The sequence below is a fragment of the Ornithorhynchus anatinus genome, chromosome 7 (genome assembly GCF_004115215.2).
Source record: "Ornithorhynchus anatinus isolate Pmale09 chromosome 7, mOrnAna1.pri.v4, whole genome shotgun sequence".
Lineage (NCBI taxonomy): Eukaryota > Metazoa > Chordata > Mammalia > Monotremata > Ornithorhynchidae > Ornithorhynchus > Ornithorhynchus anatinus.
In genome coordinates this window covers 5,640,056-5,664,293 of record NC_041734.1, presented here as the reverse complement: position 1 = coordinate 5,664,293, position 24,238 = coordinate 5,640,056, and positions in this window count along the sequence as shown.

The following is a 24,238-nucleotide window of genomic DNA, read 5'->3' as shown; positions in this document are numbered from 1 at the left end:
GAATGGAAGCTCTGCTTCCCACCTCACGGGGCTCTGCCGATGGTATCAGTGCAAATGGAATCCTCCTTTATAAGCCATCACTCTACCTCCCATCACGAGCCGACATCATCCGCCTGGTCGTTTTTCTCATGGGCCCCTTGGACACTAGTGACACCGAGAATTTGGTCAATCAGTGAATCGAGAGTATCTCTTGAGCACTTACTCTGTACAGAGCACTGTACTAAATGCTTGGAAGCATATCATAAAGAAAGTAGACACAACCTCTGCCCTCAAGGAGCCGACAGTCTCGCAGGGTAAGACAGGAGCTAAAGTAAATTATAGGTCCAAGGGAAGCCACAGACTTTAGGAAAGGTGCATAAGTGGTATCATCTGAGGCCCAGCGTGGTTGTGTTTTGGTATTTGATAAAGCGGTTACTTGTGTGAAAGGCCAAGCAGGCTCTTTCTTGCCTCTCTTACAGTTGGTCGATCAGGATCACAAGATGATCCTGCCTTGTCCGTAGAAGGTTTCATAAAATCACCCCTCCGTCCGTAAACCCACTCTGACCCAGGCAGCCCCTCGAAACCGGCATGTTTGTTTCTTCGATTTATTAAAAACATACCATTGCAGTACAGCCTCTGGGGATATGTCCGAAAGATAAAATCACCAATTAAGTTACATTAAATTAGATTAGCTTTAGCAGCTAAAATGCCCCTCAAAAAGGAGAAACTGGAGAACTTCACCTGGGATGACGTCACGGTGAGGCATCTTTTTTTTAGAGAGTTGGTTTTTGGTGTAATCTTCCAGTGCACCAAAATCCCGAAATAAGCATGTACGTGCCATTTGGAGCGGAATCCGCAGCCTTTAGTATTCGAGCTGTGCGGTCAGGGTCTCGGTTCGCTTTTGGTTTGGGCCGCTGGTGTTTCTGTGAACACGAGGGCCATTTGAGCTAATTGCGACTGTGCCAACTGAGTGCCCGTGTGATCGGCAGCCTCCGGAGCGCAGGGACCCCTCCCCTCTTCGGACGCTGGGCCCTTGTTTCCAAATTGCTCTTTTTAAGTAGCTGATTCAAGAAGGTGACCTTAGTTAACTTGGTCCCGGGCTGCCTTTGAGTTTGAACATTTGTAATTAGCCAAATCCCCATGGGATGATGCGTCTCTCTCTCCCAGAGAGAACAGTAGCTGACTTGTTTCTGGGAAACCACTAGGGGAGTGCTGAGTAAACTCTCGATGCGCCACAGGGATAGGGATGGGAGAAGCCTGAGAGGATGCTGAGAGAATCCCCCAAAGGGATTGAGGTACAAGCTGAGATGGACTTTCACTTTGGGAGACCATGCCTGTGCCTGTTTAGCAAAGCCATCTGAAAAGCAGTGTGGCCTAGGGGAAAGAGCCAGACTTGGGAGCCCGAGGACCTGGGTTCTAGTCCCAACTCTGACACTTATTTTTTCTAAATGTTTTCTGTTAAGCACTTACTATGTGCCAGACACCATATTCATCACTGGGGTAGGTACAAGATAATCAGGTTGGACACAGTCTGTGTCCCACATGGGACTCACAGTCTTAATCCCTATTTTGCAGATGAGGGAACTGAGGCACAGAGTCGTTAATTGATTTGCCCAAGGTCGTAAAGCAGATAAGTGAGAAGAAGCATGGCCTAGTGGAAAGAGGATGGGCCTGGGAGTAAGATGACCTGGGTTCTGATCCCAGGCTTTTCCAATTGCTCAGCCAGATCATTTTCCTGTGAATAGCATATCTGACAGCCAGTCACTCTCCCCACCTTCAAAGCCTTACTGAAGACACATCTTCTCCTAGAAGCCTTCCCTGATTAAGCCCTCCCTGCCTCTTCTTCTCTTCCCTTCTGCACCGCCCTGATTTTCTCCCTTTACTCACCCCTTCCTCAGCCCCCCAGCTCTTATCTACATCTCTGTAATTTGTTTATATTATTGTCTGTCCCCCCCCCCCCCAAACTGTAAGCTAATTGTGGGCAGGGAACGTGTTTACCAACTCTGTTGTACTGTACTCTCCCAAGCACTCACTACAGTGCTCTGCACTCAGTAAAGCGCTCAATAAATATGATTGGTTGGTTGGAGGAAAGGGAGATTGGTTCAGGAAAATGCTCCCCAACCATCAGGGCTGCGAGATTGGCGACCCCAGCTGGCTCATCTGCAGGAGGGAGAAGAGACCCAGCGGGAAGCCCAGCTTCTGGAAGGTCATGTTGGTGGAACTAGTCAGAGCAGCCAAAGAATGGTGGAAGAGGCTAGGATGGGCAACCACCCCCCCGGCCCATAGTACCCCGGGAAGCCAGAGGGGAAAGGCCCACACCCTCTGCCTGGGCACTGAGCCTGCCACAGTGAAGGGTCACCAGCCCTGAGAGAAAACAAGTTTAGAAGAATCCATCTGGACTCTCCAACCGCAGTTCCATGAGGCCCCACGAGACTGAGTGAGGCAGGCCACCGGAGTATACAGATCAGGCCGGGTACTGAAAATATCCTCTCGGGCTCTAATTGTAGTTATTGACCTCCTCTGGGCATAATGCAGTGTACTAGGGAAGCAGCCTAGCCTAGTGGATAGAGCATGGGCCTGGAAGTCACAAGGACCTGGATTCTAATTCCTGCTCCATCACTTGTCTACTATTTGACCTTGGGCAACTCACTTAACTACTCTGTTCCTCAGTTCCCTCATTTGTAAAATAGGGATTAAGACTAAGAGACTGATGTGAGACAAGGACTGGGTCCAACCCAATTTACCAATATTCACCCCAGGGCTTAGTACGGTGCCTGGCACATAGCGAGCACTTAACAAATGCCACTATTATTACTAAGGATTTGGTGAGAGGTTGAACATGTGGGTTGAATGAAAGAGAGAAGTCAAGGGTAATGCCACGGTTGTGGGCTTGGGAGACAGGGAAGATGGTAGTGCTGTCTACAGCGATGGGAGAGACAGAGGGAAAACAGGGTTTGGGTGGGAAGATGAGTTCTTTTGGCCACTTCTATTGTAGTCTCTGAGTATAGTGCTCTGTGCACAGTGGGTGATCAGCTTAGATTATTGATTGAGTACCCATCACTTAGAAATCAAAATCCTCATGTGTTTATGCAGGAGAGACCATGGTCGCTAAAAAGAGAAACTGTGGTGCATCATTTCCCTGGCTGCGTATCTATCTCCCCGGCAGAGCGAGGAAAGGGTCTTATTAAATGACTGCAACCAATTATCTCTGTAAATGATGACTGAGTAATGGCTTTAACCTATCCCTTCCTTAGAAATCCGAAGGACTCTTTCCGATGTCCCTTTGGTCCTTGTGTTTGTGCTGCCCTGGATTGGGAAGGGAAAGAAGTGACTGTATTTTTCCCCGCCCCAACCCTGTTAAGGGCACGCTGACTGAGCTGTGCACGGTGGGTTTGCGTTAATTGTCATGGCGGAAGCAATGCCCAACTCACGGAGAGGATTCCAGATAACGAGGTCTCTGTTCAGCCAGCCTAGGCGTCGGAGATGCCCTTCTAAGAGCAATTACCCGGTTCAGGCGGGTGAACAGCGTCTTAGGCTTCGGTCCTGATAGGGACAAGGAACGCGTTCTAAACGAGAGGAAGTTTTCAATTGGGAGCAAATGATGGGAGCAGCAATTACGGCTCTCACCCAAGCATCATTCAAAGGGGCCGAAAATCTCTTCTTCCACTCCCTTCCGTGTCGCCCTCGCACTTGAATTTGCTCCCTTTATTCACCCCTCCCTCAGCCCCACAGCACCTATCTGTAATTTATGTATATCAATGTCTGTCTCCCCCTCTAGACTGTAAGTTCGGTGTGGGTAGGAACGTGTCTTCCAACCCTGTTATATTGTACTCTCCCAAGCACTTAATAAGGTGCTGTGTGCATCGTAAGCACTCAATAAATACAATTGATTGATCAAATTGCCCTTTTCAGACTCTAGTGGGAAAGTATCTCTGCTTGGCCTAGGCAGAAGTCCTGCTTGGAGAACCTGTATGGGTGCACGGGAGGTTGGGGGGAATCCAGCCCTGTTCCAGGAGATTCAGGGCCTGTTTCTGAGCACTTCGTAACAGTGGTTTGAGTAACAGTCATGATATGCGGTCAGTGAAATGAGATGTTTTTCTTAATTCCGAAGCCCTTTCACATCTATGATTTCATTTGTCTTCAAGGGATGGGTGGGATTCTGTATCCCTGTTTCTTAGAGGAGAAAAAGGAGGCCCAGAAAGGTTAAGGGATTGATTAGCTCAAGGTCACACAGCAGCTCGGAGACAGAGCGGGAATGAAGGATTTGAGAAACAGCATGGCCTAGTGGAAAGAGCGCAGACCTTGGAGTCAGAGGACCTGAGCTCTAAACTTAGATCAGTCAACTGCTGTGTGACCTTGGACAAGTCACTTAACTTCTCTAGGCCTCAGTTTCCTTATCTGTTAAATGGAAATTAAATCCTATTCCCTCCTACTGAGACTGTGATGCCCATATGGGACAGGGATTATATCTAGCCTGATTCATTTTGTAACTACCCGAATACTTAATACAGTGCTTGGAACATAGTAAGTGCTTAACGATTATTATTATTATTATCATCATCATTTGAGGGAAAGACCCCGTATGTTGTCCTGGTTATGAAGCAGCCCAGAGCACTGTACTAAGCGCTTGGGAGGGTACAATAAAACAGAATTGGTAGGTACTTTCCCTACCCAAAGTGAGTTTACAATGTAGACGAGGAAATGAGGACTTTGTCAGGGAATGCCTCTTGGAGGAGATGTGATTTTTTTAAATGGTATTTGTTAAGTACTTACTATGTGCCAGGCAATGTAATAAGTGCTTGGGTAGATACAAGTTTATCAGATTGGACACAATCCCTGTCCCACATAGGACTCTCAGCCTTAATCCCCATTTTCCAGATGAGGACACTGAAGCCCAGAGAAGTAAACTAATTTGCCTAAGGTCAGGCAGCAGATAAATGGCAGAGCCAGGATTAGGACCCAGGTCTTTTGACTCCCAGGCCTGTGCTCTATCCACTAAGCTAGGCTTTGAAGGAGGGGAGAATGGTTGCCTGAGCAATATAAAAGCTCATAGATGGGCTCTTCTCTGATCCTGTCCTGTCCAAGCTCTAACCATGTCTCACTGCCCAGCCTGAGCATTGAGGAATTCTGCAGCATTCGGGCCATGCGGATTGATTCCAGCCAACCTCTTTCCCATCCCCGCCAACCACACACAAAAGTCCACCCAATGGCCTGTTCTCTACCTTTTCTAGGGGAAAGGGGTGGAGGAGAAGGCAAAGGTGTAACCCTGTCTATTGGTCAGTCGTATTTATTGAGCACTTTCCGTGTGTGGAAAACTATACTAAGCACTTGGGAGAGTACAAAGTAACAGTATAACAGATACATTCCCTGCCCACAATGAGCTTACAGTTTAGAGAAGGAGACAAACATTAATATGAATATATAAACTATGCATATGTACATAAATGCTGTGGGGCTGGGTTGGGGGCTGTTGAATAAAGAGAGTAAATGGAGGTGATGCAGAAGGGAGACGGAGAAAAGGAAGTGAGGGCTTAGGGAAGGTATGCCTTCAATACCTCAGTAGTAGTTTCGTGTCCAGGGGATGCAGTGTAGTGTGCTAAGTATGAACCAAAGAAACGACTCATTCTCTGCCCGCAGGGAGCTGACACCCCAGTGGGAAGGTGGACATAAATAAGGTTTACAAATAGAGTAGTCCGAATCGATCGCTTCAAATAAAACTGAAATAAACAGATGAACAAAAGTGTTGAGAGTGGGAATGAATAAGAACATACGTGCTAGGGTGAATGGGGGCTTTATATGGGTTGGGGTACTGGGAATTCATTGGGGAAGGTTGCTGGAGAAGTTGGAATTTCCAGTGGCTTCTCCACCGGTGCTTAAGAAAGCTGGGAAGCAAGGGATTTATATACCCCACGGCTAATAGTCAACTGGAGGCACTGCCTGACATCTGTCTTGAAGGCTGACGAGGGAGGAGCCCTGGAAATGAACTGCTTAAGAACAGCCAGCCATGCCGGGTTCATGCACGAGAAGCCATGCCTCACTAATCTGTTGGCACTGGCCAGCGATGTCCCCGCCACGCTGGATAAAGAAACTTCGGGCCACACGGTGGGCCTGAATTTTCCCAAGGCTTTGGCTGAGGTTTCCTTCGGAGCCTAGAAGCCCCAGGGAATGGTGTGTCAGGCAGCAAGCCTCGTTTAATGGACCAGAGGCCATTCGAGACGAGATGGGAAGCATCTAGGGGAGGGAGGGAGAGGCTGATAAGGAAGCATCCTCGGGGGTTTGAAGGCCAACTGACCTATCCACGTCTGGAGGCCCGCCCTGTGAGGAGGCCGTCGTCACCGTGGCCTCTGAGGCTCACACCGAAACCTCGGTCGATAATAAGGAACAACATTAGCCGACGGGGAAGGATTTGGATTGTTGGCTGATTAAGGCGGAAGATGCCGAGTGCAGTTGAGGTGGAAAGATACGAAATAATAACTGTGGGATCAGGGAACCAATTAAGCAGAACATATACCCAGAGAAGGATTTGGAGGATATTCCGGACAAATCTCTAGAACCACCCGGCATACAGCATAGCGGTATTAAAGAGAGCGACCCAGATTTACCAGGTTATCTGAACCATGGGGAAGGAGAGGAAAAAAGAAATTGTTGCTGAAACTCAGTGAGGTATTTATGGAAGCCCATCTGGAGTACCGGGAGCCCCCTGAGAAGAGAAGAGAAGGGACTTGAAAGATTGAGGAGCTGGGGAAAAACTGGATCGATGAGAGTGGACTTTGGCTCCCTGCAATGAAAAACTCAATTACTCAATACAGATGTATCTTTAAATTCTGGTGTTTACCCCTTCCTGCAGTGTATTTTAGTGACTCTCTCTTTCCCACTAGATTGAAAGCTCTTTGAGGTCAGACAGCATGTATACCTACTCTGTTGTACTCTCCCAAGTCACTGCTCAGCAGAGAATACTTGCTCAATTTTTTTTTTAATGGCACTGGTTAAATACTTACTATGTGCCAAGCACTGGAATGAGTACTGGGGTCGATACAAGATAATCAGATTAATAATAATGATGGCATTTGTTAAGCGCTTTAAGCGCTTACTATGTGCAAAGCACTGTTCTAAGCACTGGGGAAGATACAAGGTGATCAGGTTGTCCCATGTGGGGCTCACAGTCTTAATCCCCATTTTACAGATGAGGTAACCGAGGCACAAAGAAGTGAAGTGACTTGCCCAAAGCCACACAACTGACAAACAGCAGAGCCAGGGATTTGAACCCATGACTTCTGACTCTCAAACCCGTGCTCTTTCCACTGAGCCACGTTGCCTCTCAAAGATTAGATGCAGTCCATGGCCTGCATGGGACTAATAGTCTGAATTCCCATTTTACAGATGAGGAACTGAGGCACACAAAAGTTGTGACTTGCCCAAATCACACCGCAGACAGAATTAGAACCCAGGTCCTCTGACTCCCAGACCCCTGTACTTTCCACAAGACCATGCTGCTACTCAATAAATAGGATTGATTGAGAGATTCATTTGACGGTGGTTTCAAGATTATTAGTGGATTGGATGGAGCTAGAAAGTAAGCTCTGCTTTCCCTCCTCCCAGTTCTAAGGAACAACTTCCCATCTAGGAAATGGGCAGGCCGCTGGATTATTTCGATGATATTATGTCTCCATTAGCTGCCTCGGTTCAAAGGTCAGTGCCAGAACAGAGAGTCTCCTGCATCTGCAGGTAAACTTTCAGCTGAGGGTGAAAACAGGGAATGAGTGCAGACCTAATTAAAGTCACTGACGTGGGATAGAGCGAGCCAAGCTTATGCCACTGATAACTGGAAACTGCCCGAGGAAGTGCTGTTGGGGGAATGCACTTGGGCTGAAGAGGCACAGAAGGAAAGAAAATTGCATTCTGAAGCCCACCTCTGCAGCTCTGGATTTTTTTTGGAAGAAGAGACCGTGGAGAAGGCAAAGGAAAGAGAGCCTAATGTTTTCTGCTTGTCCGTGTTTATGGGCACGCAGCTTTAGCCCAAGGAGTACAGATACTTGTTAAATGGTGTCTGGGTGATGTGCGTTGTATGGCAGCCAGAGGTCGTGGCTCCTCAGATGGTGAGGACAGGCTCCCTTCCCCAGCCATCCTGGGCTCCTAGGCACATCCTAGCGGACCCCTGGACCCTCTGTCCATTTTGGTCCCCCTCCTTCTTCGCCCCCACCCAACCAGGGGTCTGTGGGAATTCCCAGTTTCTCCCCAACTCCCCGTTTCTGCAAGGGTGACTTTCTGAACCTCCCCTCTTGTCTCTGTACATCTGCGCTCCCTCTCCCTGACCCAACTCTCTTTTTCTCTGCTTAATACGGTGCTTAATAAGCACTTAGCACAGTGCTCTGCACACAATAAGTGCTCAATAAATACCATGGGTATCTTTTCCTAATATACACACTTTTGCAGGTCGTGGGCTCCTTTAATTTATAGGAGACCTGAAGCCCAGCTCCAAGCTAGTGGCCCATAACCCTAGCAACCTTCAAGTCCCTCTCCTTTCCACACCTGGTTTCTCTCACCTCAATGTTCCTCCACCCCACATTGTGCACCAGTTTAGAAGCGATTATCCCGTTCAACTCATCCAAAGCCAGGTTTGCTTTGCCCATGTGAAACAGTGTCCTTTGGAGTCTTTGAGAATCATAATCAGCATTATCCCTTGGAGACCGGTGATGGAACGCACTCTCTCCCTCAGCTTTCTTGCACGCAGGCCTTTAAATGTGCTTCCAGTGGGACTTTGTTCTGGCCAGCGAAGACCTCCTCAGTGGAGGCATCCTGGGATACTCAAATCAAGCCAGGCTGGGGAGAGGGTGCCCTTGAGAAGCAGCGTAGCTCAGCGGAAAGAGCACAGGCTTGAGAGTCAGAGGTCATGGGTTCTAATCCTGGCTCTGCCGCTTGTCAGCTGTATGACTTTGGGCAAGTCACTTCACTTCTCTGTGCCTCAGTTACCTCATCTGTAAAATGGGGATTAAGACCGTGAGCCCCACGTGGGACAACCTGATTACCTTGTATCTCCCCGAGTGCTTAGAACAGTGCTTGGCACATAGTAAGTGCTTAACAAAAACTATCATTATTATTATTATTATTCAGAGACCTACTGAAGGCTCACCTCCTCCAAAAGGGCTTCCCAGACTAAGCCCCCCTTTTCCTCAGCTCCCCCTCCCCTCCACTTCTCCCTGACTTAATCCTTTTGCTCTACCTCCTCTCCCCCCACAACAGCATTTGTGTATATATGTACATATCTATGATTCCATTTATTTATATTAATGCCTGTTTACTTATTTTGGACGGGGATATATCTATAAATATTGAGGCCTATTTACTTGTTTTGATGTCTGTCTCCCCCCCTTCTAGTCTGTAAGCCCGGTGTGGGCACGAATTGTTTCTCTTTATTGCTGAATTTAATTTCCAAGCGCTTAGTACAGTGTTCTGCACACAGTAAGTGCTCAACAAATATGATTGAATGAATGAATGAGAAGGCGGTTTCACGCCCAACTCCTCTGTTGGATCATGATAAAGATGTGGCCGCTACTCATCCCCTTGTGGTCTATCCTCTGTTCCAGGCACCCTGCCCAAGATCGCCATCTCCTTTGAGAGCTTTCCAGGCCCGAGGTGTCAGAGAGCTCTGTGGACCTGATCCCGAGCCATCTACTCCACGGCAGCAACTCGCATCAGGCAAGTGCGATCAGCGCCCCCCACCCCATTATTCTGTCATACTTTTGAAGGCCGTTAAAAAGGATTGCACCATTACAGGATTGCACCAAAAGGTTTGGGGAGATTGGCCTCGTGCCCTCTCCAAAGTGCGAGAGAGCCCTTGCTAAGCTCCAGAGCAACTGCTTTCACCTGCCTCCCCCTCCGTTTCAGGAACTGGAGTCCAGCCTTCCAGGAACGGCAGCTGCTCAGGACAGCCAAACGGGCGCTGTGCATTTTCTGTTATTTCCCTCCACTCTTTCTGCCTTTTAGCCTGTTTAGTCTATCTGAAAATGGTAATAGTTTAGCCAGGGCCTGAGGGAGTTTATTCCTGTCATTGCACGTGACTGACTTTACCATAAGGATGCTTGGGTCATGGAAAGATTGTGTTCAAGGCGGAGAAGCCGGATCAGACAGCATCTTGGTGACAAGGTGATTTAAGGAAATCCTTCGATTGGTGGAAAATGATCTCTGTGGTTTGTTTTTTGTACCTGGGTTTTAGCATGGTCTTGGGGGTACCTATTGAAATCTCTTTTAAAAGCAGCCATCTGTGAAGAACTGGGAACATCAGCTTACTAGAAATGACATTACTGAGTCAGACTGATGTACGTCCATGCAGGGTTCTGTTACTGGAATTTGGAAATCCCGATGCAAGGCAGCATAGCATGACTTGGTGAATCATCCTCCCTGGCTTTTCCCTGTCATAACTTCCCCGGCCTTATCTTTGATGGGTCTCTGCAAACCCTTCTTGATCCTCCCAACCCCCCAGATTGTTGGTTCTATCATCCCCCTCGTTAATCTTTTCTGGATATTTTGCCCCGGATATATCCAAGGCCCTCTCGAAGTCATCGATATTGACTGCCTGCACAATTTCCTGGAGGTCACAGATTTCATGGACTCTCTACCTGCTGTCAAAGTTGTGTTTTCTTTGTTTGTTTTGAGCCTACCCCTTCCAGTTTCAGACAGTTCCCCCAGCCTCGGTGGTGCAGGGTTTGGTGAAGAATAATTCCACATTGGCTCCATCCACATCCATCACGGTGGTTTCAGTTAAATCCCCTCTTTACTCTTGCCTTTCTGAGCTCAAGTTTGCAGTCAAGCATCAGGCTAATGCTGGCCCTAGCCCCATAACCTGGCAGGCTGCTGTGGTCTTTGCTGCCCGGGGGGACCAGCTACTTTGCAGGACTCCTGCTAGATCTGTCCACCTTGCGGTACATCCTGGGTGGTTCTTCAATTAGAACCTGAGACTGGAAGTCAGGTATCCTGTTTCCCAGAGCTGTGCTCGTCCCCTCCGGACCAACAGGAGAGCTTTACGCCTGTCTACAGGAGCTTGTTCTAGCTGGGATTGATATAGAGTGAGCTCTTGCTATGTGTGTGGGTGGGTCTGGAAATGCTTAAACCACCAAATGTGTGTGTGGACAGGCTGTTTTTTGCTGGGAAGATGTGCTTGCCATTTGCAGCGCCTGTCTCCGTTTTGGAACCAGCCTCTTGGTCTCCCAGGCTCCCAGAGCCTCCCGCCCCTCTCGGCCTCCCCTCCCTCACAGCCTCCCCTTCCCTACAGCTTCTCCTCCCACACAACCTCCCCCTTCCCAATCATCTCCTCGGAGGTCAGTCTGTTAACTGCGTGCCCCACAGATCAGTCCACCACCTCCTTAATCCTGCAGTCTTGACGTGCCGGGCGTTCTGCCCTCCTAGTTTGGGAATGCCTAATTTTGGATTCTTGGGTTTCCACTGTTGCGTCATTTGGTAAAAGCCTGGTAACCTGTGTTCATCCACTCTCCTGCCACTGACTACTCAGCCAAGGGGGGCGGCCCATGAGCCCTCCCCATGCTGGGGAACTGGCAGCATTCCAGGACCCACCTCTAGGTGTGCAGTCCTGCTCTGCCATTTTATAACATATGAGAGACCATATTTACTCACATAACTGCCTCCACCACATAATTCCCCCAACCCTTGCTTTTTGGGGTGGAAATATAGGATTATTTTTGCAAGCTATGAAAGCAGCATGAGCCTAGGGAAGGTAGAGGGGACGGGTCTGAAGGAGCTAACACTGTGGCTACAGAATTGAGGTGGGGTGGGGTGCCTATATTATGCAACACTTGGAGAGAGCAATAGAAGTACAAGACACAATCTCAAGTGTTTTCTTTCTCTGCCTTCTCTCTTCCTTCCAGTTTCCTTTATTTTTCTCTTTTCTTCTGCTCCTCTTATTGCTAGACTTAATTCCCTGAAAAATAGCCCCTCCCCCTTTTGAGGTTGCAAAAATTATGCAAAAGTGGGGCAATTATGTGAGTAAATGTGGTATTGGGAACAATAGACCTCAATGTATTCATTTAAAATTACAACCGGAATGTAAAACATGCACAGAATAAGTGCTGTCTTCAGCATGGGAGTTTGTGCACCAGAAACCTTTTCCTTCTTCTGTAGCTCTCTGTTACTATTATTTTATCTGGAGATGATCGTACTCCGTACACTCAGCAAAAATAACAGTTTTACTTCAGTTGCTTCGCCTACACTGCTGGGGGTTTGGATTTAATGATCTCATGGGCCTTTTCAGTCTTTTTAATATTTGTGAAATGGCAACTGTCAGTGTTGTTACAAGAATTAGCTGGAACAGCACAACATTTTGAGGTGGTTACTATCTCACCAGATACGCGCTGAAACTCTTCTCTGTAGAATGCTGAGTCTCCTTTACCCACCAACCAATACAGACCAGTAAACCTCAGGGGTCTCATCTATCAGACTGTAAGCTTGTTGTGGGCAGTGACCGTGTCTACCAATTCCATTATATTGTAGTCTTCAAAGCGCTTAGTACAGTGCTCTGCACATAGTAAGTGCTCAATAAATATAATTCACTGAGTTAAAAATTGGGGGGAAATGGTATCGGGGTCTGGAAACTAAAAGAGCAGAGCAGAAAGGGCAAAAAAAACCCTGCTGCTTCCTGAACATAAAGGTATCTGTAGCATTTGATTTCTTGAGATTTCCTGAAATAATAATAATTATAATGATAATAATATGTGCCAGGCACTGTATTAAATGCTGCGGTGGATGCAGAGAAGCAGCATGGTCATGTTTCTAATCCTAGCCTTGCAACTTGTCTGCTGTGCGACCTTGAGCAAGTCACTTCACTTCTTTGGGCCTCAGTAATCTCATCTGTAAAATGGGGATTGAGACTGTGAGCCCCACATTGGACAAGGTCTTTGCCCAACCCGATTTGCTTGTCTCCACCCCAGCACTTAGTATGGTACCTGGCACATAGTAAGAGCTTAAAAAATACCACAGTTACAATTCTTATTGCAAGCGAGTCAGGTTGGACACAGTCTCTGTCACATGTGGGGCTCATTTAATCTCCTCTGAGCGATCTATCCTAGATGAAATCTTCCTCCGAGAGATGAGTGCATTGCAGTGACAGAATATTTTTCAGAAAGATAGGTCATACAAAAGCTGGAAGTAAGTTGTGTTTTTTTACTACTTATTACTTCCCATCCCATTTTATTTTCCAGAGTTCCTTTTTCATTTGTTGTTTATGAAATCTGCTAAAAAAATTAAAATGGTGGCCAGCTTCCTTGATCTAATCACCCAGGCTTGAGAGGACTTGGATTGATTTGAGTTTGGTTCTGGTATCTTGAATATTGTGTGTCTTCCTCTTGAGCCGTGGGTGGTTCAGAAAGTTTCCGGGCAGCGAAACTGCGGCTGTAGAAACCATAGCCCAAGGCACACCTCCTGCTAAATTCCATCCCGGCTTAGAATTTTCACTTTTTAGCAAACGTGTTGGCAAGTTGGCCGGTCATCAATTTTCTGCTTGTATGATGCGCGATCAGAGATCTGAGACCCGATTTTACATCCGTGGGAGTCACCGCTGCTTTAGGGAAAATAATGAGGGCTGTAGACTTGTTTTGGTTTCATTTTTTTAATGAAAAAATTAAAATAATTGGCCAACCTCTAATTACATTTCCTCCTGGGTTTCTCTTGAGAAAGGAAGCAAAGAGGAGAGGAGAAGGTTCTAACGGGCCCACCTGCGGAGTTGGGGGTGGAACTTCCCAATCAACCTGATGGAACCTGGTCTAGAGAGGCATATTATGGGAAGCAGCAGATTTCCAAGAAAAAAAACTTAAAAGTTTAAAAATTTTCTCAGGGAGCACAGGCCTGGATTTTAGTTAAACTTGGGTTCTAATCCTGGCTATATGACTTGCCTGTTGTTTGACCTTGGGCAAGTCACCTTAATTTCTCTGTGCCTCAGTTTCCTCCCCCTTGGACTGAGGGCCCCATGAGAAACGAATCCTCTGTACGACCTGATCATCTTGTATTTATCCCAAAAGTTGGCGCAGTGTTTGGCACGTAGTAAGGATTTCAGAAATATCTCAATCCTTATTATCGTCATTCCAGCTCCAGAAGTGCACATTATCCTTATTATCTATTCTAGATGAAAAAAAACACCAGTAGAAATTATAGTATTTATTAAGAATACTCCAAGGTGCCAAGTCCTGGGCTAAACTCTGGGGGTAAACCCAAGATGATATCAGATCAGATAGTCCCTTCCGCACAAGGGTCTTACAGTCTAAGAGGTAATCTCAGAGTTTAGGACAGTGTTCAGCATAAACCAAGTCTGCCTCCCATATGTCTGTTTATTGTTATTACTGTACTCTCCCAAGTGCTTAGGATAGGGTTCTGCATCCAGTAAGCACTCAATACATACGATTAACTGACTGACCGACTTCTCAGACCTAGGGTGAGCCTGTACATTTTCCTCTTTCTACAGAAGTTGGAACAGAGGCATGAAGGGATTTGGCCAAATTCAACTAGCAGGCCAGTGGCCTAGCCAGAACTAGAACCCGGTGCTCTCATCCCTGATTCTTCCCACAAAGACTCTTTAAATGTTCCCGTGTGCCCTGGCAGTCACACGGTCTGGGCGTGGTATAGCCCAGGCTGGCGTGACATCTGGTAACTCCCCAGTTATTCTCGCCTTAACCCAGGAGTCCTTACCATCAGCTCCAAGTCTCTGCCACCATTGTCCCCCTCTTACCCAGCTGCTCTTTCCTCCCACTTCATCCCCATTGTCACTCTTCCCTCTCCACCCCCCCCCCCCCCCGAAATCTACCCCGACTGGGCCAGGGCTCCCAGCTCTCCCGCCCTCCGTCCTGAGGTTTTGAACCTCCCGAGGCCTGGTTCAGGTCTGCAAACTTTCAGTTGCCCATCACCAGCTCTAGTCCCAGTTGGTTGGGATCACCCACGTGCCACTGAACCTGGAATTTAGGGTGCATCTTCTAGCAACTGTTGTGTCCTACCACCTTAGAGAAACAGTGTGGCCAAGTGGATAGAGCACAGGCCTAGGAGTCAGAAGGATTTGGGTTCTAAAATCCGGGCTCTACCACTTGTCTGCTGTGTGACCTCGGGCAAGTCACTTAACTTTTCTATGCTTCAGTTACCTCATTGGTAAAATGGGGATTAAGAAAGTGAACCCTATGTGGGACAGAGACTCTGTCCAGCCTGATAAACTTGTATCTACCCCAAGACTTAGTACAGTGCCCGGCACATAGTACATGCTTAACAAATACCTTAAAAAAAAAATTTCCAGGTGGTTGGTTGCCTAGGTGGTGTTACTCTCATTAATGACTTCTCCAGGGTCCCAGACAAGGACAGGGGTTGATTTGGGATTCTGGGCCTCAGGCCTCCTGTAAAAGCCAACAACAGTAGCCATCATCCTCTATAACTTAGCCAGTCATAACCCTATTATGTGGGAGATGTAAATTGCCTTGGGCAAGTTTTAGGAAAAGAGATTAAATATATTTCCTTTTTGTAATTATTTAAATCAGATATCTAACCCACTAACATTTTGATTATGTAATACTAATCCTATCATCTGTCCCCAGGTTTTATCTTTGAAAAGCAATTTTCAGATTTTTGAAGGGATGAGTTATACACACTCTACTTTTCATCCTCCTAAGAAGTCATCAGTTCTTTTCTTCTACAGACCTGCATTCTTCCCAAATGGTGAAAGCAGCTACATGGCCTAGTGGAAAGAGCATGGGCCTGGAGTTCAGAAGACCTGTATTCTCATCCTTGCTGTGGCACTTGCCTGCTTTATGACATTGGGCAAGTCATTTAACTTCTCTTTGGTTCAGTTTCCTCATCTGTAAGTGGGGTTTCAATACCTGTTCTCCCTCCCTCTTAGACTGTGAAACCCATGTTACACAGGGTCTGTGCCTGACCAGATTATCTTGTACCTATCCCAGCACTTAGAGCTGTGCTTGGCATGTAGTAAGCACTTAGACTTTTTTTTAACCATAAGAGAAGCACCAGTTTGAAATGGTGAAGCAGCTGGCTCAGGGTGCACCGTCAGAGGGGTAGGTGATAGTGGTTGACGTTCTACAAATATCCAGCCTCTCATCATCCATGTTGAAAGTAATGTTGACAGGGATTGGAAGAGAAATGCAGTGACTTTGGTGCAAGCAGGAAGAGGGGACAAAGGATCACTCTGCCCCCAGAGAATTGCTCCCAATTTGGGATTTGGAGTGGGCTTTGGCTCACTTCCTTTTGACTTCATTAGGCTAAGCTCTGTGCCTGGCGTAAGATGTCATATGTCACTTGATGATCTCCTTCAAACGGGAGGGGATGGTGAAATTTTTGCCCTCTCTGAGGGGCTGAAAATCTGCAGCTGGCCCTGGCCCAGGAGAAGCTTTGGGATCAAATAACCTAAAAGCAGGGATATCTGGGGGATATCCCTGTTGAGGAAGGAAGAGTTCTGGGTGGAAATGAAGAGAGCGTTTATCACCAAGGTGAAACCATCTGAAGTATCCTATTTTTGTCGTGGTGTTTAGGAACGATCAGAGCCATTGTTTGATCATTACATCAGACGTGGAAATCAGGATAATGGAGGCAGCGAGTTGAATGGGTCCCTCTAGACTGCAGGTTCTTTGACAACAGGGATTGGGTCAACTAAGTCCTGAGCACTTAGTATAGTGTTCTGCACACAGTAAGCACTCAGTAAATACCACTGACTGATTGATAAGAGGCCTTGAACTGAGCTTAGAATTCACCTTCCTCTCTTTCAGGTGGCTTAGAAATACTTAGACTGATCAATCAGTATTTACTGAAGGCCTTTTGTTTGCATTTGGAGAATGCCGTTGAGTTTGCAGATCCGGTCCCTGCCCTCAAGGAGCTTACAGTTCAGTGGCGAAGTCAAACGCGGAATAATTTATGGAAAGAGTGGTCATCTATTCCCTCATCCTAGATCCTCAGGGACAAATGTAAGCTCATCCTCTAGACTGTAAATTCATTGTTTATTGTTATACTGTACTCTCCCAAGCACGGCTCAGTGGAAAGAGCATGGGTTTGGGAGTGAGAGGTCATGGATTCTAATCCTGGCTCCACCGCTTGTCAGCTGTGTGACTTTGAGCAAGTCATTTAACTTCTCTGTTTCTCAGTGACCTCATCTGTAAAATGGGGATTAAGACTGTGAGCCCCACGTGGGACAAACTGATCATCTTGTATCCCCCCCACCCCCAGTGCTTGGAACAGTGCTTTGCACATAGTAAGTGCTTAACAAATGCCATCATTATTATTAATACAGTATTCTGCACACAGTAAGCACTCAATAAATACAGTTGATTGAATTTATCTACATCCCTTTGTAGGAACACTGGCTTTCTGGAAAGGAATCCTTAATTCGGGTTAAAGGCCCAGATGTGGATGAATGTTCCCATGAGTGTATATGTATTTTTATTTTAAAACAATTCCAGGACCTTTGACCTGGTGCCCCTTGGAGTCCCCTACCCCAGTGGACGTGTCCCCGGCTCTCTTTTTAATGGTGTTTGCGACTTGCTGTTGTCGGCAGGGTGAGCAGCAGGGGCTTCCAGTTCAGCGCCTCTGATTTTCTAGTTAAATCTGTGATCCGTCAGCTGGAAGGCTGGACACTGTGGAGACATCATTATTCTTTGGCTATCGGTTGAAGCTACGGAGAAAGGAAAAGGAGAGGGAGGGGTGCTGAGTCTGTACAGTTCTTTTATCTCCAGTCCGATTCCCCGTGCTATTTTAGCCCCCATCTGAGGACAGGAGGATTCGTTCCTGGCTTTGACAGTCTGGTCAGCCTGTAGGATCTACGTTTAGTCAACAAAGCTCTCTCGGTTTCAGTCAGGGGGAGATGAGGGGGTGAAAAGACCGTTCTTGTGAGAGATGATGCACTCTTTTTTGTGGTATTTATAAAGCTCTTACTTACTTGCACCAGGCACTGTCCAAAGTGCTAGGGCAGATGCAAGATAAATTGGAAAACGGTCCCTGTCCTACATGGGTCTCACAGTCTTAAGCCCCATTTTACAGATGAAGTAACTGAGGCACAGAGAAGTTAAATGACTCGCCCCAGGTCCCCTAGCAGAGTGGGGAGGTAAGATTAGAACCCAGGTCCTTTGACTTCCAGGCCCGTGCTCTTTCCTCTAGGCCCTACTGCTCTGTCATGCTTGCAACCAGCCAAGCCCTCGGGACTGGTCTGAGAACATGGAGAAACTCCCGAGACCCCTCATCACCTCCCCACTATGTCCACTTTCCCATCTATTCTCCCAGACTTCACCCCGTATGTGTGTCATCCCCAGGGAGAGCACGGGCTTGGGAGTCTGAGGACGTGGGTTCTAATCCAGCTCCACCACTTGTCTGCTGTGTGACCTTGGGCAAGCCACTTAACTTCTCTGTGCCTGTTACTTCATCTGTAAAATGCGGATTAAAACTATGAGCCCCATGTGGAACAACTTGATTACCTTGTATCTATCACAGCCCTTAGAGCAGTGCTTGGCACACAGTAAGTGCTTAACAAATGCCATAATTAGTATTATTATAATTTCTTTCCCCGGCTGGCAAGGCAAAGATCCATGACGGAAGTGAAGGGGAGAGATACTAAATGACTTCACCGGTCAGTAAAAAATGAGAATTGATGAAAAGGGACCCAAAATGCATTTCCCCTGAGTCCCTCTGTAACTATGGAAGAGGGGAGGCAGTGTGGTGTAGGGGGAAGAGCTGCAGGCCTGGTAGTCAGAGGTCTTGGGTTCTACTCCTGGCTCTGCCCCGTGTCTCCTGTGTGGCCTTGAACAAGCACTTAACTGTGCCAAGCCTCAGTTTCCCCAGCTGCAAATTGGGGATAATAATACCTGAACCCTACCTTCCAGGTGTGTTGTGTGAAGTAAATAAAAATAACTAATGTAAGTCGCTTTGGTAATAAAAGCACGAAACAGAAACTCAGGTCACTCTAGACTGTAAGCTTGTTGTGAGCAGGGAATCTGTCTATTGTTATATTGTACTCTCCCAAGCACTTAGTACAGTACCTTTCACTCAGTAAGTGCTCAGTAAATACAATTGACTGAGTATGGATGAGCCTCTATAATGGAGGCTCTGGCTTGGTGCTTGTAAATTTGGGGACTCAGTCGCCCTAAAACTGCCTGGCTTTGTTCCAAGTCAACTGCAGGTCTTCTTGCAAAACGGAATCAAAGGAAGGAAACGTTGGCAAATTACCTAGGCAATTCCAGGCCCCCACACTATCCATCAGCCTCAATTATTTGGCTAATTTGCCAGTTTAGGTCTGACCCAAGACAAGAATAATACTTCTCCAACAGTTAAGTATGTTAGTAACTGACTGGGTTTTCTCCTTTATTTAGATAATGAACTAGAGAGCCCAGAGATGTGCTTGCTAGCAACCTATCTCCTATGAATTATGAGCGGTGTCATTATCTTGAGTCATCCAAGGTCCACCTAGACCACAGCAAAGACTTTTGGGCCTCCTGGGCCAGTCGACAGTGCTGCTGTTGCCCTTCTCCTGGGTTTGAGTTCTCATCCTGGGTACATTTCCATGCCCCCTCCTACTCCCTCTCTTGCCTCTCTGGCCACTCCTCCTCAGTTTCATTCACTGGATTCTCTTCTTCTCTTCATGCCTCAATAGTGGGTGTCCCTCACGGCTCTGTTTGGGACTCCTTAATCTTCTTGCTTGACACTCTGTCTCTTGGGAAGCTCCTCTGCTCACTTGGTTTCAGCCTCAGATCTACCTCGCTAAACCCTGATGTCTCTCTTGCTGTGCAATCTTGTATTTCCTCTTGTCTCTAGGACATCTGCAAGTGGCTGACCTGTCGGTTCGTTAAATTGAACACTTGAAAGCCAAACCCCTTATTTTCCCGTCCAAAATCCACTCCTCCTTACTTTCCCACCTCTGTCAATACCCTCATCATACTCCCTTTCCCATCAATCCTCAAGGTTGCTGTTCTTCGTCTTGTAAGCCCCCATTTAGTCTGTTTCTAAATCTCACTACTTCTTTCTGCACAGTATTTCCTGGATCAGCCAGTACCTCTCCATGCCAATGGCCTCTACCCTGTTTCAACTCTCCCAAGCACTTAGTACAGTGCTCTGCACACAGTACGCGCTCAATAATTACCATCTCTCGATGCCGTAATTCAAACAGTTTCTTCCTACCTTTCCCTTCTTCAGTCTGTACTACTCTCTGCAGCCTGGATCATCTCTCTAAAATCAATCAATCAATTAATGGTATTTATTGAGTGCTTACTGTATGCAGAGCACTGTACTTAAGCTCTTGAAAGAATACAACAGAGTTGGTAGACAGGTTCACTGCCTACAAGGAGTTTATAGGCAGCAGGGGGCAATTGGGGGAGGGAGACAGACATTAAATTACAGATGTGTACATAAGTGCTGTGAGGCTGAGGATGGGGTCAATCTCAAGTGCTTAAAGCATCTGTATCCAAGTGCATAGGCAAAGTGGAAGGGAGAGGGAATAGAGGAAATCAGAGATTAGTTGGGGAAGGCTTCCTGGAGGAGATGTGATATTAATATGGCCTTGAAAGTGGGGAGAGTGGTAGTCTGTCAGATATGAATGGGGAGGGGGTTCCAGGCCAGAGGAAGGATGTGGTCAAGGGGTCAGAGGTGAGATAAAGGAGGCTGAGGTACAATGAGTAGGTAGGCATTAGAGGAGCAAAGTGTATCGGCTGGATTGCTGTAGAAAATCAATGAGGTAAAGTAGGAGGGGGCAAACAGATTGAGTGCCTTAAAGTTGATAGGAAGGAGTTACTGTCTGATGTGAGGTGGATGGCCAACCACTAGAGGTTCTTGAGGAGTCAGGAGATGTAGACTGAAGTATTTTTTGAGGACAATGATCTGGGCAGCAAAGTGAAGTTTGGAAAGGAGTTGGGGGAGTCCAGAGGCAGGGAGGTAAGCAAAGAGGCTGATGCATAAGTGCATGGATCAGTCTAGTAGCGATTGGGATGGAGAGGAAAGCGTGGATTTTAACATGATGTTGTGAAGATAGAACTGACAGGATTTGGTAACAGATTAAGGATGTGGGTTGAATGAGGGAGATGAGTTGAGGATAATGCCAAGATTATGGGCTTCTGAGATGAGTGATGGTACTGTCAACAGTGATGGGAAAGGCAGGGGAAGGACAGAGTTCAGGTGGGAAGATGAGGAGTTCTGTTTTGGACATGTTAAATTTGAGGTTTCAGTGGGACATCCAGCTAGCGAGGTCCCCAAGGTAGGAGGAAATGTAGGTAGGACTGCAGAGAAGGACAGAGGTCAGGGCTGGAGAGGTAGTTTGGGAATCATTCACGTAGATATGCTCACATCTTTCAGCCTCAAAATCTCCAATGACTACCCATTTCTCCTCTGCAACAAGCAAAGCTTCCTGACCCTTGGCTTAGCTCCTTTTTACCAGTCTGCCACTCCCCAGCCTGCAGCGCTCACCCTTCCCACCCTTCCACTGTCCTTCAGTCACCTCTCCCGATTGTGATCCCTTGTTCATTCCCCTCCTCCTGCCGGGAACTCTCTCCCCCTGCAAATCTTGCACACCACAGTTCTCCCCATCTCCAAAGTTCTGAAAGCCCACCTCCTTCAGAAGGCCTTTCCCGATCAAATATTCTTCCCAGGTACCCCCTCAGCTACTTGGAGCACCTGTGAACATATTGATTTACACCTTTTACTACTATTCAGTCATGTATTTGTTACCCTTTTGATGTTTTCATTTTTCATTTTCATCTTTTTCCTATCTCTAAATAATTTTGTCTTTCACTAGGTTCTAAGCTATGTGAAAGCAAGGATCCTTTTTTTAACCTCTCTTGTACCTTTCCAAGTGCTGAAACAGTTCTCTGCAAACAGTAGGGGCTCCATAAATACTATTGATTGATTGATCAGATCAGGCTGTTGGCCAGTTTCCTGTCATCAGTGGCATTCATGCATCCTGATGTTCCAGTTATATATTGTCTTGGCCTCCCAGCACCCTTAACCTTCCCTCCAATAGCCCCTTTTGTGGACCATAGGCCAAGAATTAGTCTTTGTGGATGCAGCTGATAGTTTTGGCCTGCACAACTTTGCACAGACGCCGATTCCATTTGCTTGTCTTTCCATTTGGCAAGAAGTATTTCCTGTTTTGGTTCCGAACCCACCAGCTACCACCTTCAGGCAGGAGTGGTGACCCCCCTTGTCTTCGGTGCACAGTATTTAGTTAGCCCTCTTGCCCTTCAGATGAATTCAGAAACTCCCATCACATCCTCTTTCAGTCCTCTCATCCCTCTGCAGATGGGGGCTATATCCCAGTCTTCTCTTCCTGCCCCATCCATTTCATTCAGTAGATTGTCCATTTGCCAGTCTCTTCTTGTTCTGCAAGGAGGCAACCCAGTTCTATTCCTATTATTGGGATTTTCTGTCCTTGGGGTTCTCCCTCGACTGCTCATGTGGAAAGGACCTGGCTCCTCTTTGACTCTTACTCCTAGTCCCTCTTGGGTATTTGAGTTCGTGTCATGGGAAGGCCTTTTTTTTTCTTTTAAGTGTTATTTGTTAAGTGCTTACTATGTACCAGGCCCTGTTGTAGGTTCTGGGGTAGATACAAGATAATCGGGCTGAACTCAGTCTCTGTCCCACAAAGGGTTCAGTCTTAATTCCCATTTTACAGATGGTCTTCTTACAGGATAGCAACCAAGCCCGACGGTTCTATCTTTGGGTGGTTGAGGCGCTGCTCTCCTTCTCCCCAGTCACCCTAATAGTTTTTCCCGAGAGCTTTGGAATTGAACTATTGACCACCCCGAGGAGGGGGTGTGCCCAGAAGTGATGGGTGGAGTTCTTCTGTAAGGGTCCAGAAGGTCAGGGGAGTTTGGCTCATTCTGAACTTGTAATCTGATTTCTCAGCAGTTTCTGAAATGTGCATGTCCCCTTCTCTCCACTGGACTGCAAGCCCTTTCTGGACAGGGGTTGTTCTTTTAATTTCTTTTATAAGCATCTTCAAGGCCTTCACTCTGGCATCTGGCCAATTCTGGTGAGTCTGAGTTCAATATAACAGAGTTGGTAGACTCGTTCCCTCCCCACAGTGGGCTTACAAGTTCCCCTGGTCTCCCTCCTACTTAGACTTTGAGCCTCATGCAGGATAGGGACTATGTCCAGCCTAATTCATTTGTTTCTACCCCAGTGCTTAGAACGGTGTTTGACACATATTAAGAACTTAAATACTATTTTTAAAATTTTTTAAAGAGAAAATGAGGAATTACTCTGTTCCAGCTGTTATGTGGCCTGTGGGTAGATATCTTGGAAGCAGAAAAAAAGCAATACTCCAGAGAGAAAAATTACACCATGAGACACCGTTGTTCCGCGAGGATTTTCGGGAGAAATGGAATGCCAAGAGATTGTATAAACAAGACAATATGGTACATGTTAACATTGGGAAAGTTCCCAGCTATTTGGAACAGATGAGGATACACCTTAGTCACATAACATATGCAAAAGGAGCAAATTTATTAATCAGTTGATTTTTCAGCTCTGTATAACAAAACTGGTTTCTGTGGAAAGTCCACATCAACTCTGTTAGGAATCTATTCACTGAAACACCTGACTGCTTTCTCCTACAGTATTTTTATGAGTTTTGTGAGCACTTATTTAAGAGCTCTGTGCACAAAGTGCTCAATAAATACTATTGATTGATGGACTGGGAGGCTTCCGTTACCTGTCCCTTATGCCAGTAGTTTTTTAATGGCCTTCTAGGTAAAGCTAGTTGGCCATTTGCATGCTTCTAAAGTCACCAGCTAGAGAGTACTTCGAGGAACAAACCTAGTGCATCTTGGGTTGCATATATTATGGATGCAGACTACTGTCATCCAGACCCACACATGAATAAGGCTCCCAAAGTCCTGACCCAGCCATATGCCTGGTGAATATACTATTGCCTTTGAAACGTTTGATAAGTCAGCGATCGAGCAGGCCGGCCTACTGCTCTGGCATGACATTCTGAGAAGGCCAGAATGAAGGCCAGAGCGCTCCTAGCACCAGTATAGCTCTCTGCCTATGACTCAGACCTCTGAATCTGCTTTACTAAGGGATGGAAAAGACCGCTGCTCCCCCCACAAGGGAACAGAATCAACCACTCTCCTGGCATCACAGACAGAAAGAGGCCAACGAAAGAATGAAAGAGAAACGGCTGTTGATACAGGCCCTATGCTGAATGTGTCAGTGAATAGCTAGAGTGGGCACGTGCTGGGGCTTCGCTTCCATCAGCTACAGACCATGCTCCCAGGTGAACACAAAGGCCAGATCT